General features: G+C 37.1%; 1 protein-coding gene across 3 annotated transcripts in view; it reads left to right on the top strand.

The window, feature by feature from the left end:
- The first annotated feature begins 3,618 nt into the window (after positions 1-3,618).
- znf217 (zinc finger protein 217) overlaps positions 3,619-16,208 on the top strand; it is a 62,896-nt gene continuing 50,306 nt past the window's right edge. The window contains exon 1 of one of the 3 annotated variants that reach the window (XM_078418987.1): positions 3,619-3,727. The gene's annotated coding sequence lies outside the window, so the exon portion shown is untranslated. The other 2 variants (XM_078418986.1, XM_078418988.1) reach the window with 2 other exon arrangements.

Here is a 16,208-nt window from a genome sequence, read left to right as displayed (position 1 = left end):
TTGTCTAATTTATTACAGTCAAGGTGCAGAGCTTGCAAGAGCCCTTGCCAGTATGACTCAGTTGCTGAGTCAATAAAGTAATTGAGTTGCAGTGCAAGCACAGTACCCTCAACCTTTGTATAAATGCTCCGAACACAATTGTAAACTCTAAGCAGTAACATCAGCACAGTCAAAGGAATGCTAGATAAATATGTAAGATAGAAAGGAATGCAAGGTGATTCTGATGAGGCTAGGTGCAAGATCATAAATGCCCGCATGGGTAAATTGGGTCAACAGTTCTATTTATTCCATGAAAATATCAATTAATTAATAAGCTCCTGGAAAGAAGCCTTTTACTACACTGTTTCTCTCCCTCACCCATGCACCTACTCTATCTGCCCATCACACAACACTCCTCCCACTGGTTTCCTTTCCACCCCAAAACTGCTCATCTCTCCCCTCCCTCTGTTGTTCCCACCTGCCACCAATCTTCCTTATTTAGTTTCAGTCTTCAACTTCCTTTCCAATCAGATTCCTGAATCTTGGTATTGGAATTTGTTTATTCTGGTCATGAATATGGCAATACAGTGAAAAACTTTGTTTGCCTTGCTATCCATTGCCTTGCTTATCTATCTATCCATCTATCTATCTATCTATCTATCTATCTATCTATCTATCTATCTATCTATCTATCTATCTATCTATCTATCTATCTATCTATCTATCTATCTATCTATCTATCTATCTATCTATCTATCTATCTATCTATCTATCTATCTATCTATCTATCTATCTATCTATCTATCTATCTATCTATCTATCTATCTATCTATCTATCTATCTATCTATCTATCTATCTATCTATCTATCTATCTATCTATCTATCTGTCTATCTGTCTATCTGTCTATCTGTCTATCTGTCTATCTGTCTATCTGTCTATCTGTCTATCTGTCTATCTGTCTATCTATCTGTCTGTCTATCTATCAACCAAACCATATCATAGATGGTTACTATCAAATCAATTTCCTCCGCTTATTTATAATGACTACTTCCCTCTCCATACTTAGTCCAGATGAAGGATCTTGACCCAAAATGTCTACTGTTCATTTCCCTCCACAGATGCTGCCAGTGTTTTAGCGGTTCATTGTTTTGAAACAATGAATGCTGGAGATGTAAACCTTGGATTGTTGATAATCTAAACTGGTTGAATTGCTGAATTCAGTATATTAATTCCAAATGTGCCGAAATAGAAGATTAAGTACTATTCCTCAGATTCCAGTGACTACCGACCGGTGGCACTAACGTCCAGGGTGATGAAGTCTTTGAGAGGTTGGTTATGGCTCATATCAACTCCCACCTCAACAAAACTCTGGACCCACTGCAATTTGCCTACCACCACAACAGGTCAATGAAGGATGCAATCTCACTGGCTCTCCCTTTTGTACTGGACCACTTGACAAGAATAACACATAGACTGCATAGACTACAGCTTGGCATTAAATACAATCATCCGTTTCAAACTGGCTATCAAGCTCACGGAACTGGGTCTCTGTGCATCCCTCTGCAACTGGATCCTCGACTTCATCAACAGACCACAACTGGTATGAATTGGCACTTCTTCCTCGATAACCATCAGCACTGGAGCACCTCAAGGCTGCGTGCTCAGCCCCCTGCTCTACTCACTCTCTACTCATGCCAGACACAATTCCAACTCCATCTTCAAATTCACCAACGACATCACCATTGTTGGATGAATTACAGATGACGATGAGTCAGAGTATAGGGGGAGATCAATCAAAAGACCAAATGGTGCCAGAACAACAACCTTGCTCTCAACATCAGTAGAACCAAGGAACTGATTGTTGACATCGGGAGAAGAAGGTCGAGGATCCACAAACCTGTTTTCATTGACGAGATGGTGGTGGAGAGAGTCAAAATCTCAACTTCCTGGGTATGCATATCTCTGAAGATCTGTCCTGAACCCAGCACATTGATGCAATCTGAAACCCATCAACACCTCTACTTCCTTAGAAGCTTGCAGAGATTCAGTATGTCAACGAATACTCACTTGAACATCTACAGGTGTACAGTAGAGAACATATTAAAACTGATTGCATCATGACCTGCTTCAGCAACTTGAACGCCCAGGAATGAAGCAGATTGCAAAAAGTGCTGAACACTTCCAAGTCCATCATGGGTACTGATCACCCCACCATCCAAAAGAGATCTACAGGAGTCTCTCCTGCAAAAAGCATCATCAGAAACCTACAGCGCCTGGTCACTCTCATTTCACCCCTTCCATTGGAAGAAGGTAATATATATATAAGAAAATAACTGCAGATGCTGGTACAAATCGATTTATTCACAAAATGCTGGAGTAACTCAGCAGGTCAGGCAGCATCTCGGGAGAGAAGGAATGGGTGACGTTTCGGGTCGAGACCCTTCTTCAGACTGATGTCGGGGGTGGGACAAAGGAAGGATATAGGTGGAGACAGGAAGATAGAGGGAGATCTGGGAAGGAGGAGGGGAAGGGAGGGACAGAGGAGCTATCTGAAGTTGGAGAAGTCGACGTTCATACCACCGGGCTGCAAACTGCCCAGGCGAAATATGAGGTGCTGCACCTCCAATTTCCGGCAATATATATATATATATATAAATGTATGTGCTGACTGAAATTTTTATTGTTTATTATGGTGTTTTACAGAGTACAATGTTTACATACCTGTTGTGCTGCAGCAAGTAAGAATTTCATTGTTCCATTTTGGGACATATGATATTCTTGGCTCTTTACTACATTGATGGAGCTCAAGACAGGGGGGGGGTCAGTTTGATTGGAATGGAGAAATAAAATAAAAAGCAATTGGCAGCTGGGGTGGAGGGGTCACACCTCTGAAGATATAACTGAAGATGTTCTGACAATATCATCAGTCTGCAATAGGTTTCCCAAGCATCAGCAAACCCATTTTAGTATGTCTTTCAGTTCCTTTAGAAATAACTTCCAAATTTCTGCTAGAAATCACCTGTACAGGAATGGCTGATAGATTTTCATAGTAACCCCTTTGCAGCTGTGAGGGAATTTTTTGAGAAACCAAATGTAAAAAAAAAACCTCACATCCCTAAAAGCCTCACAGATTTGTGAATAGACGTATGTAGAAGTATCCCCCAAATCTGTGTGGAAGAGCCAGTAAAATTGTGTTAAAAAGTTTGAACATAAAAGTCAAGATTCCAAAATAATCTACGGTGACACAGGGCTTTGTCATTTCGTTGTTCACGTGACTGTGGAGTCCAAAGTCTCAAACAAATCCCAGTGAAGAGGAAGGCAATATTTTTTATTTTTTTTTAAAGATTAAATCTCTGATCCAACTCATTTCCTGCATCATCAAGTTATTATTTTATTTCTTCTTGCTCACCCTTTTCTCCAAATCTTCATAAAACTGGGACAGTGCAGAGTAAAAGGACTGCGAGACACATATGTACACACACACATTTACAGACACAGAATAGATGGAAGGACGCGCGTGCACGCGGGATGGGTCGTCGGCGGCGCGCTGGATGGGTGAGGGAGCGCGCTCCCGGGGCCGGCGTGAACGCGCGCCAGGAGGGTGGGGGGGGGGGGGGGGGAGACACGTGAACCCAGGCGTTGAGTGAGTGAGTGAGAGAGGGCGGTGCGAGCAGCGCTGGAGTGGTAGAGGCAGAATATTACACGGCGCAGGGAGCAGCTAGTAACTGCAGCACTGGCAGCGCAAGGTAGGAGGGGAGGGGAGCGGAGTAAATAAATAATGAGATAGCTTGGAATAAAGGGCTTCAGGGAATGAGTCCAAACATCACAGGAGAACCAGGTCAGTCAATGCAGGGAGCGGTGTGTGTATTATTATTTGTTTTGTTCCTTTATCATATATATATATATATATATATATATATATATATATATATACATATATAGATGTATTTGTATTTGCCTTTACATGCTACAAAGTGGGGGTTAGTCCTCTTGTAAGTAGCTTTAATTCGAAAGATCCTCTTATAATAAAAATGACTTCATTCAGCCACTGTATCAACAAGATACATCAATAAGAACTCCAAACAGCCAAAAGTCAAGGGAGCCTCTCAACTTGCTCACGCAAAAAGAAAAATCTAGGGATTTTTTTTCTCTTTTCTTCTCTTATTTTAATATACAGATAACTTTTTTTTTGATAATAGGAATTGCGGGCTCCCTCCCTCCCTCCCAGTCGTATTGCTCGACCAAGCTGCGTTAATGCAAGTTTTAAAACGAGGAGAGTTTTATTAATGAACTGCGACTTGAAGGTCTGAGGGAGCCTTGTTAGTCATGATGAAAGTTCATTGATCGCTGTCAGTTTCTTTTTGTTTCGTTTGGATTCCGTTTGTGCCCTCAGTGGCGATGTTTTCTGAACGATACAGATTGTACAGCGATCAATAGAACAGATGGAACTGGGCAACTTTTAATAAAAAAAATTTGTATGGAGGGGGGAGGGGGTGAAAACCTCAACGTTTGTCCCATTATTAATTGGTTTCATAATCATATGGTGACCATTACTGTTAGCTGATCTGTTTTATGCATTGGGTAATTGGATTTTTTTTTTTTAAATTTTCGTTTTTTTTTTCAAAAGTCGATCAGAATTACGCCTCGTCTTATTTTATGAAACAGTTGATGTGAGAAGTGCAAGTCTTAACACTCTCGTGTTTTATTCTAATCAGCAAGTATCGGATCACATGGTCCAGGATTATATTGACTGTTGGTCGCCTACCTCTGGTGAAGATCTTTAAAGCAACTTTTAAGTGGCGCTTTAAAAAAAAAAGTATCTGTTGAATAGTATCTAAGAAATCGGTTGAAAATGGAAGGTTTTTCAGACTTTATCTGCTGGGAGCAGGCAGTGACTTGCTGACTAATACCATGACGGTATGGTTGGGGGTTGTGTTAGGAGAAAAGGTAGCAAACACAATGACATGACAATAGCCTGAATGCCTTCACGCCATGTTTAGACATGTGTGCTGAAAGTCGCTTTTGAACTGTACTGTAATCTTTTAACGTAATGACTAAAATGTATAGAAGTATTTGTAGTACTTTTATCCAGAGTAGAACTAATTAATGTAACTATTGCAAAATAGTTGCATAGCGTATTGCAGAAAAAAGCATCTCCATATTGCTTTTGTTGCACTCTTGGTTCCGTTTTAAAAGAACAAACCCTGCCTTTGAATCTTGGGCCTCTGGGAATAACTTTGGGGAGCGTTTTATTTTCACTTTAAAAAAAACTAACTTTTTATGATATGTATGATATGTTAAATAACACAACACTTTTGTACAGTGAATTGTAATGGCCATGTTTTCTTTCCACTAACTAATGGTACAAAGTAGCAGAAATTGTAGAGAATGGACATTTTATTTTCCCCCCCTTCCCCCAGAGACATTTCACATTCAAAACCAAGGGACAGTATTGTAGATTGGAGAAATAATTAATTACTTATTGATCAGAATCAGGTTTGCTGAGCAATTAATTGTTCACAGATCTGGGATAAAGGACACCTGAACTGAGGAAATGGAAAATTCCATAGAAGTTGCAAATTTTTTTTTTTTTGCCTTAGTCTTCATAACCTTGATTGGAACTTTCAGTCTTTTTAACAAATGTCATTGGGCACTAGATGGGTCTCTTTCAGGGTCTGAATGTTTTTTTAGAAAAAAAAGTCTCAAGGTTGATTTTTGTGTACTTTAAGAAATTGGCTTACCCTATGTGTATAATTGAAGTGTTTGTTTTAGGAACAGTGGTTTTAAATTTCAGTACTGTATTTGTTTGCTGGCAACACACATCCAGTATAGATAAAAGAATAATTGAAAAGCCTTTCAGAGCTATTTAATGAAACTTCAAATTTGGCAAATTAAAATAATATTTATTGTATATTTGTTCTGATTTAAAACTAGAATGTTCTAATGGGTCAGTTTGCATTCATTTTTAAAGTTAGAAAACAAATGAGAGGCTATTCCAGTGAAGCAATGCACTTATTTTTTGGTTCTCTTGAGATAAGCTTGGCTGCTTAATGCTTGCACACAAGTTTTGCATTGCTTGAACTTCAGCTTTTAATTTGCATCCTTTGGCATTGAGTTCTTTAAGAGAACCATGTCAATTTAAAATCTAATTGGAAACTAATCAAAGGAATCCACAAACTAATATTGGAACATATCAGATTGAAATAAATGTATTTGGATGCAACCAGCTGCATAGTTTTTTTTTAAAGTATCAGAATTATAGTCAGAAAAAGCACCAGGAAGTGAAAAGATCAGTCTTTATCTTGTGGGTTTAGTTAAATGTAACATAAAATTAGTAAACCTTTTGTCCCTAAAATGGTGCAGTTTTTTCCATTTCCCTTTTAAAATAACATTAGTTTCTGAATATCCCCATTCAGCATACATGAAGGAAGTTCTTGACCCCTTATTTTTTCAGTCTAATTTTAAAGCAGTGCTGCCACATACAGAATCAATAGGATTTTGTTAGGTGCAAATGGTTGTTACATCTCACCCTCCCTCAATCCCTGATAATGACTTACTTTTTCCAGTATGATTCATTGATCAAGGAAGTGCTATATTTGTTTATCCTGATGTAATGAATATCTTCATGGGAGGAATAATGATGGCAGCAACACTATTGTTGCAGAAGCCCTGTTTAAAAAAGGTTAACCTGGACCTCATATGATGGTGGAGAGTTGAAATGTCAGCTGCTTTTGGCAGTTCAGAATAAAATTCAGTTGCCACTTGTTTTTGTTTTGCCTTGTTCAAAGCTGTGCATGATGTGACAAGTCCTCATTTTGTTTGGATGCAGTATAGAATGGTCTAATCTCCATGTAAGCTATTGAAAACAAATATAGCAAATATCCATCTGCTTTGTTTTTATATCAGTTTCCTTTATGTTCAGTGTAAATATTTAAAAAACTCCAGCTTCTCAGACTTCCTGCTGAGAAGTAGTATTTTACAATCCAAAAGTCAAGGTTTCTAAAATAGTCTGAGTCATAAAGTAAAATGCCCCTTGAGTCCATCCAGTAAGCAAAGGGTATTTTGTGCTATATCTTTGCACAGATTTAATCTAGATTTTGTTAATAAATTAGTGGTGTTGTTTGCAATGTCTTCTAACAAATTCTTTGATATAAAAGGCCTTAAAAAAAATCATAGGTGAGGCTTGAAATAGAGTGTGGAATGTATGGAATTAGTATACTGTGCCTGTTAAAAGTACAACCCTTCATTGTAAGGGGATAGATAGTTCACTTTCTTTATATAAAAAGGGAAAGTATGGTGCAGAACGCAGTAATTGAAAATTGATACTTTTTGGGCATCCTTGCTCTTCAAAAATCCAAGATGTCACATTTTTATTTATTAAACAACAAAGAAATTGAAATATTTAGTCCAGTAGGCTTTTTTTTAGTGGGTTGCTTTGTAAGTTGAAGTGGTTACTAGTCTAGTGGCTCTTTCCCACCCTTCCTTTCAGAGCTGTTTTTGATATACAAGCAGCCTCCTGTGTTGTGCCGTTAAATTAAAAGCCACATCTGTCCTTCACATTAGGCATGTCAGCCTGCCTGTTGGGCTTGTGGATTATGACCTTGGTGACTTCATACACTTATTGAAAATGTGGATGTGTCTTTGCTGGTTTTAGACAGCATTGATGTTTGCATTACACATACATCCTGTACTGTGTAAAGTTTTGGGTTTAAATAATTCCCTAAATTAGAGCCTATCATTGTCTTTTCAACAGCCTTGGTTTGTCATGTTTTGTAGCAGCATATCTTTTTTTTTGTGAAAACTTAGGAGGTTGATTGCTATACATGTTATTGCTTTGTCCTAGTTCACCTTGCACTGTTCCAGTCAATCTTATTTTTAATTTTTAATTGTCCCATTTGGTGTTTTGGCTGCCAACAGATTGAAACTAGCTGATAAATGTTCAGTGGTCTGTGCTGTAAAACATGGAAGGATTGGTGGCTTATATTTATTTCTGGGTAACTGCTGTGACTTTAACCTGTAAATGTGTAAATAATACAATAAGACTTTTATATCTTGTACATGAAGTAACCCCACCCATGTACTTTATTTGATGAAATGACTGTTATGCAAATTGCATACAGGTTGGACAAGAAAGGGCCCATTAAGCAAATGGCTTAAAATATCATTTTGAAATTTCTAATGTGGAAGTGGATCATAAATGCTCAATGTTGTGACTTAAAATAATGTTTTAAGATAGTTTTTGCAGCCAACATCCAACAATTCAAAAAGTATTCCTCTTTTCTAAATGTGTAGCACAACATGTCTTGTGGATTATCTATGTAAATGCAAATATGAGTGAATCACTGTGAGACAAAATGGTAAGTTAGTTTTTTCCCAATTCAGCTTTAACATTTTAAGAATTGTAACATTCAAAATTGTATGCCAAAAAGCAGAAGTAGTTGTAGACAATGTTTCCAATAGATAATTTTCTAAAATTATTATATAGTTGAGCAATACAAAACCAGGAAAAAAAATCCAACCCCATTTGGGTTTTTCAGAGTATTCCACTGCCTTTCAACTAAATTTTGAGTCTTTTCTGAATTAAATTATCTCAGCCAAGGTGTCATTAAGCATACTTAAATTGGCATCCACATCAACAGTCTCAGACTTAAAGCTATTTACAAATATGTTTAATTACAGTTTTAATAGCAATAAGAAATGTAGTTCAGCATTCTCATTTATCCACCCAGTTTTAATTTCCTCTGGGTTTGAACTGATTTGAAAAACATTTTTGTATTAAATATTCAAAAGTTGAAGTTTGCATCAGTTTTGGTGAACCTTTTTATAAATGACATTCATCTAATTGGGACTGTTTTATCATGCAGTCAGAATGAGAATTGGCATTATTATTTAACTAAACTACTCAGAAAAACCCTTTATGAATTCCATTGTAGTGTGTAGATGTGCTTACAATGCAATCCTCTTGATCACTTATCAGCTCAAGGAAGCTTCATTTGAGGCTTTCAAGAGCTGGCATTTAGATGCTAACAGAATGTGGCCTGCTAATAAACCATTTGTGATTGCATTTATAGTTCCCATTAGTTGTCTTTTTCGATATGGCAGTTATTGAGGAAGGACTTTGCACACGATACTACAAATACTTTTGTGTGTTTTTTGCTGAGTGCCAGCACTTTTTTTTCAGTTGTTGAGATATAAGCAGTGAAATGCAGATGTAACCACAGTAGCAGTGGTGTCAGGAAACATTCTTAAAACAAATCAGCATTAATTGCCACTGAGCTAGCAATCGCTACAGTATTTAAATACCTATTTTGCAGCATCTCAGATCTGTTTGCGTCATAAATAAACAAGACTGATACTTCCCCTGATTCCTTGATACCTACTTCCTCTTCTGTTGTCTGTCCTTTTGATCTTTTCATCAGATATTGTCGACTATAATGCTTTTTGCACTTCCAGTGCAGCATTTAGTTATCCTGGGTTGCATTGTCTTATAGCCTTTAATTTGAATCTGAGACAACTTAAAAAGAATGCAACATCCATTATTCTTTTTCTTGTAGGTTATAAGCTTCAGTTAAAGTGATACTTTGGAGGCAGTGATGGCTTTGGTAATACTGTTTTACTTGGGCATGTTTCCCTGAAAATGAAAGTGTTATTTGGATTCGCTATTAGCTTTATGAAAATACTTCCAAATATTCCTGAGGGATTTTGCAAGTCTTCAAACTTTTATGTTCTTATTTTTACAGTTCTAAGTAAGTTGCAACAAATTATTATTTTTTGTTTATCCAATTCTCTTGGACTTCTTTCTCTCTCCCCATCCTGAAAATATTTAGTCTATACTCAATTTGGGCAAGATTCTGTAAACATCATTCACAGTAAAATCTCTTAAATAATCATTCTTTTCTTTGTCATACTATTTGCTCATTCAGTCAGTCCTGACCATTTCCTGTCCACCAACCATATAAAGTGCCAAAACAAATAGCTAGATTGTAACCTGTAGTTGTAATTTTGACTGATTCCTTCTATATTCATCCAAGGATACTGCTGGCATAGCAACTGAGAAATTAGTTAAGGATGACACATTGTGAATTGAATGCAAGATTTCCATATTTTTAAATTGCTCATGAATGTTTGACGAGGGGTCTGTGGTTGGGAGATTTGGTGATGTGAAAGGGAAGGAAATTCAGTGACATCGAATCTGTGGTATTTTTAAAAGTAACAATTAAAAAAAAAAAAGCAGACATTTTCATTCAAATGTTAATTTTGTTGAATTTTAATTATTATACTAAATAGAATTTGCAAAGTTCATTTTCATTTACTGTATTTTGTTCATTGCAATCCACACCAGCGTTGAAATGTCTTCATTGTACACACAAAACTGAAAGTCAGCAGAATCACAGATGGAGATTTAATCTAGTAAATGAGAAGGTGAAATTGTTTGAAATTATAACCTAAATATTAAAAGCAGTTTTTTTTTTCTACCTTGAGTAGCTACTTCCACTTTTGCAAATCTGAAACATGGCATGGTTGAATTAAAGTTTTTTTTCTCTTTGCCTCTTAAAGGTGTAATTGCACTTTAAGCGTGGCACTTGGGAAGCAAAAATGCTTAGAAGCCCCTTCCATCCTTTCAAAAAGCTGACGGGAAGAAAATAAATTAGTGAAGAGTTTGTCATTAAGGGGATAGCTGGTTTGTCGTATCTCATCAGATCAGACAGTATCCAAACTAGCTACTAAGTTCTTGGTGAGTTCTGCTAGCTTCCATCTCAGAGGATTGTGTGAATGCTGTATTAGCATTGAAATGCTGTAGTATATTGGTTACATAGAAGACATTATTCAAATGTAAAGTTCACTGATTCATGGGAAAAAATTGAAACCTGCTGTGTTACTTCTGATCAGGCTCTTATCAAATTGGAAGGCTTTTATAATGTGTTGGTTGGAATATAGCAGCTGGATCTGATGTAATGCAAATAGACTGTGGTTAAACTATTAACTAGACAGTGTGATTTCTTTCCATCCCACCCGTCTAGGAGCCATTTTAGGTGCTTACTGCTTGGGCATGAAGTATATTTGCTGTTCAGTTGTCCTTGTGAGTATGTGGAATATGATCCAGTATAATGTATTGTGTTCATGAGTATAATGTATTGTGTTCCATTTAATATCTTGATCACCTTGATACCGAGTTGGGAGTAAACAGACTCCAGTTAGTATTCCTGGGGATTCATTACTTAGAATAACAAGAGTGCTACTGATTATTGATGCAGATGTGGTCATAATAGTATTTATTACACTTTTTGATAAAGTGATTAATATCTCATGTTTTTGTTTTTTTCCAACAAAGAACATAAGACACAAGTATTTGTTTTTATGTGGTATCGGTGTAAAGAAGACATTAAATTCTGTGTAGAACTCAATTACACTTTATAGTTTTAATCTTGCCTTATTCTGTGTAAAGTCATTTTGATATGACCATTTATTTACAGGAATGTTGAATTTCTATTATTTTGGGGCATGGGGAAGAGGTACAGCATGGCATGAAGCTTGAATCTGCATGGATCATTGCTTTTCTATTTGAACCAGTATAAAGGTATCTTGGATAGGCTTGGTGCATGTACACACTAAGACAATGTCTATCAGCGAATTGAAGGTGAAGCTGAGCAATGTTAATTTAAAACTCCAGTGAGTACATGGTTCTAATAATGGATAGGGAGAAAACTATGTGGGTGTATGTGATGCAGCTTGTGGTATGGTCAGTTCGCACCCAGAGAATCGCTAGGTTTGATTTCAGTTTTGTGAGCAATTTAATTGACTTCTGCAGCAAAAACACACTAATTTGGACTTGGCAAACCTAAACTATTGGATAAGAACAATAGGGGAAGGAAGTTGGGCAGGTTTTACTTCTGATCTGAAAGTGGTGTCTGGAATTTAGGTTTGAATTCAGCTGACACTCCTTATAATTGGATAGCCGTCTGACACTTCTAACCATCAAATGCAGGTGACCATTGAGTTTTAAAGTCTTCTGGGTTCTGGAAATTTGCTCTTACAGAATTCAGAAATCACTGCCCAAAAATATATGGTGTGGAACATAATTAATTCTGTCAAAAATTGTGATTTGGAGAAAGTAAACAAATCAACACAATTTATTTTGCATTCGACTCCGACTTCTTCCTGCATGCATAGATGATCTGGCCTCGCGTTACAGTTCATCGCGATATGGACGGTTTTCTAAAATGTGGCCTCCTCCCATCCCCTGCAACACAGGGGTTTTGCCTGTGCTATGCCAAGCTGCCAGAGGGCAATTAGCCTTATTGACAATTTCCCATTGCCCTTTGTGAAGGCTCTGTGAGAGCTGAGAAAATTGGGCAAGTTGGTGGAAAGGAAGGCTGGGTTTGTAGCTTGAATTTAATGTGCAAACTTAAATGGTGGGTGACTGCTTATCCATTTGGGATGGTTGAGGTGTATGGGGACTAAGTTTAACTATGTAGAATATGAAAGATACAGTGCAAAGTTTAGAATATTTTGCGATCATTTGAAGCACAAACACCATGTCTACTCCTGACCGCCACAGGTGAAGTATTTCACTCTTTGTTTTTCGTTGGTGTTACATTTACTTATTTTAAAAAAATTGCACATACCTGGAATAACAGAGCCAAATTGTATTTTTATTTTTCCTTCACTCTAGCATCCTTTTTCATATTGCCTGCAGCTCTTTCTGATATTTTTAATTTATTTTTAAAGTGGCTATCTTCCATTTTATTGAGATTTTTATTAGCATCTGCATGCCGTGAGATTTTTGAACTATCTCTGTTGCATCTTTCTTAACCTTTCTCAAAACTAGGGGAGATTTGAAATCAGTAGAGGTGTTCCATTACCATCTATTTGCATGTATTCATAACTGAACTTGTATCACACCTGGCTTATATCCTTGAGCACCATATTAGATTGATGTACATGTTATCTACTCCAGGTGGTGGCAGATTCAGCTTTTGGTGCACAAAACATCCTAAGTTACCTCCGGGGTTGTTTTCAAATCAAACTCGATACTGAGCCACATGGTGCAGTTCATGACAAAATGGCTGGAGAAGTAAGTTTTAAGAAGTGCAAATTGAAGTTCATAGTTTTGGCAGCTCAAGGCATGGCTGATAAAATATTGGAGCTGTTTAGTTTGGGCATTATCAAGAGGCTGGAATTATAGGAATGTGGAGATTAAGGCAGAGGGAAGTGTAATATCGTGGAAGGGTTAGGAATTGATTCTGAAAGTTTGAATCAGGACTTGGTACAGATCACTGCTCAGGATGAACTCGATTGGGTATGGGTTAGGATACAGGAAGCAGATTATTTTTATTTGACCTTCAGTTCCATGAGGTGGAATGAAGGGGGGTGGTTAGGAGAGCTGCAGAGGTAACAAGGGCAAAGGTGAGCCTATCATGACCAGAACAGAGGCAGAAAGTGGCTGAGCAGTTTTAAAGAGATGGATGATGATCTTGGCATGGACGTGAGATTTAAAGCTTATCTTGGGTTAAAAGTGACATCAAGTTTGCAGAATTCAATAGGGGCAGTGCATAGTGGCAGGCAAGGGGAATGGATTAGTGTCCTAAAAGAGTTTGCTGTGGGCATTGGTTTTTCAATATTTTACTTGATCATTGCAGTGTCAGAGAAACAATTCAACTGTTTAGAGAATAGCTAAAAGGGCCAGGAGAGATGGTTTCCCCAGCGCTTATGGAAGCTCTTATTTGCTGAAAAGCTTTATGGATGAAAATAGCAGACAAGAAAAGATATGCTGTGACACCTGAGTGGGAAGGGACGATAAAAATCAAAAACGTTGCTAAGTTCTGTTTCTTTATTTGACTTTAGATTTTTGGAATAGTGTTGATGTATATCAAGGTTGCAAATATTGATTGCAAACATGTATCGTAGGAAGGTATGGCAAATCACATGCAAATAGTCCTGTTTTTGAAAATTAAAAGGTGTTTATTTAGAGAATGGCATTGATGCATATCCTTAAATCTATCTGAGTATAGGTGGCAATTAAAAGTATTAATAGTCTGTTATCAAAAATCAAGTATTCAAAATAATCTGTTATCGAAAGTCAAAAGCTATTCACATGTACTTTGTGTTCAGTGAATCTAGTCAGCTGTTTGTAGCCTACCCCAAGTACTGTACCTGTATTGGGACCACCCTTTTAACTTGCAAGGAAGTGCACTTGAGATGTATGAAGTGATACATTTATTTCTTTGTCATCTCACCTGCAGTCCAAGTAATTGAAGTGTTGTGCAAACCTGGTAAATGACAAGCAGATGCTTAATCAGCAGTTGTCTGACTTTTGACTTTTTAAAACTTGGTTCTGGATGATAGTCTCGTTTGCAAGTCTACACATCAGGAAAGAAAAAACAAATTGGATTTGTATAGTACATGTTGCAACCTAGCAGTCCCAAAGTGACTTGAGGCAATCAGGATACACTTATATTGATGTAGGGGTACCTCCAGAACCTTGCACATAGCTGTATGTCAAAGGCCAGGTAATCCATGTTAGTACCATTGATCAAGTATTGGCTGGGTTGTGCCTCTTAAAAATGGTGGCAAGGGATCTTTTGCATTCACCTAAGAGTGCAAATATGGCCTTAGTTTCATGTTTTATCCGAAGGAAGGTACCAACAATCATATTTCCACTGTTTAAAAACTAATTAATGAACTTAGATGTTTGTACTCTTATTTAATGTGAAGATGAGCAAAGCCAGTTAGATAAGTGATGTGTCATGCGTTCTATAACAATGTACTAATTTTTACTAGCATTTCTATATCTATAAATGTACATTAAACTTTGAGGTTCTGATGCTGTTTTTGGGTTTAATCCACAGCCTGCCATTTTTTGAACGTTGTTTAAGCCAGTGATTTGTCATTGTGAAGCTTTGGGGGGGGGGGGGGGGATTTGTGACCTCAAAAGTGTTAGCACAGTCAGCAGGAAGAATATGCTGTGTTTATGCATTTCCAGCATATTAAAGCATTTCCAGTTTATTGTTACAAACATTACAGCAGAAGTGATTTGAGAATGCATCGCCCTTTGCTTGGAATGTGGAATACGAGGAAGCTGGAGATGCATGCTGCACATCTGCTAAAGCACAGCTGTTGTTAAAAGTCAGTTCTGCTTTGTTTGGGTTTTGGTCAGTTAGTCCGTATGGCTTCTAGTTTCAAGACCAAACAAAACATGTGGTATTATTGAAATATTGGCATTTGTGTGCTTAAACTAGTCGATCCTCCATCTCAAGATATTTGTGCTTAACAGTTTATCACATAGTATTTAAACTCAGCTGAGGAATGTTACTAACCACTCCCTTGAGTTTCTTGTTTGGTTGTTGCACTTGCCATAGGAGTGTCGACTCTAATAGAGATTGGGCAATTTTAATTTTAATTGCTCTAAAGTGAAAAAAAGATTGCCTGGTGCTCATGATATCAATGAGCAAAGTTTCATGAGTTGAGACAAGATGAAGGCTTGTAAAAACCTTAATTGGTCAAATTGAGATTTTATTTTTTGAATTTTTCATTCATAAAATACAGATAATAGGAAGAATGACAATTCCCACAGTTACTTTGAGAAGGATTTTTTAATGAATAAGTGGTTTTAGGAAGGTCTCTATCATTTTATTTCCTTTTATTTCCAAACTTTCAAATCAAAAATGAAATTAAAATTCTCATCCCTGGGTTTGAAAGCTAGTTCAGACTCTCTCAATTTGGCATTCAGAGCCTAAGTGTAGAGATAAATGTGAATTCTTATTCATTTGGCACAAAAGTTAATATTATAAATCCTGATGGATAATATACTAATAATTTAATTTCTCTCACTTTTTCAATGTGTTTTAAAAAAAACTTCATTCTCACTTCACGGTTCCCTGTTGGTGCCTTCCGGTTATATTTATCTCCATTGAAATGCTCAAGCATAAATTTAATCCCTTGTGTCTCTTGTTGAATGCACTGCACGTACTGAATTATACAAACTCGTGATTAGTTGATTATAACTGGGACTCTTAAGTCAAACTTCCCAATTTATTTTTACTCTTTCCGCCCACATTAAAGCAGGAGTTTTTTGTTTTTTTCCTGCCCACTACGCATTGGCTGAAAGTTATTTACTTCTATAATTGTATCCATGATTTCCACCCCCCCACCCCCACTTAAATATGAAAGCCTGGACATGATGGAACAGGGTAATTATTTGTCTGCTCTAAGAAGGGTGAGCATGAG

The sequence above is a fragment of the Rhinoraja longicauda genome, chromosome 22, assembly GCF_053455715.1.
Source record: "Rhinoraja longicauda isolate Sanriku21f chromosome 22, sRhiLon1.1, whole genome shotgun sequence".
Classification (NCBI taxonomy): Eukaryota; Metazoa; Chordata; class Chondrichthyes; order Rajiformes; family Arhynchobatidae; genus Rhinoraja; species Rhinoraja longicauda.
Note: the sequence above shows the minus strand (reverse complement) of the source record. Positions and strands in the feature narration are given on the sequence as shown.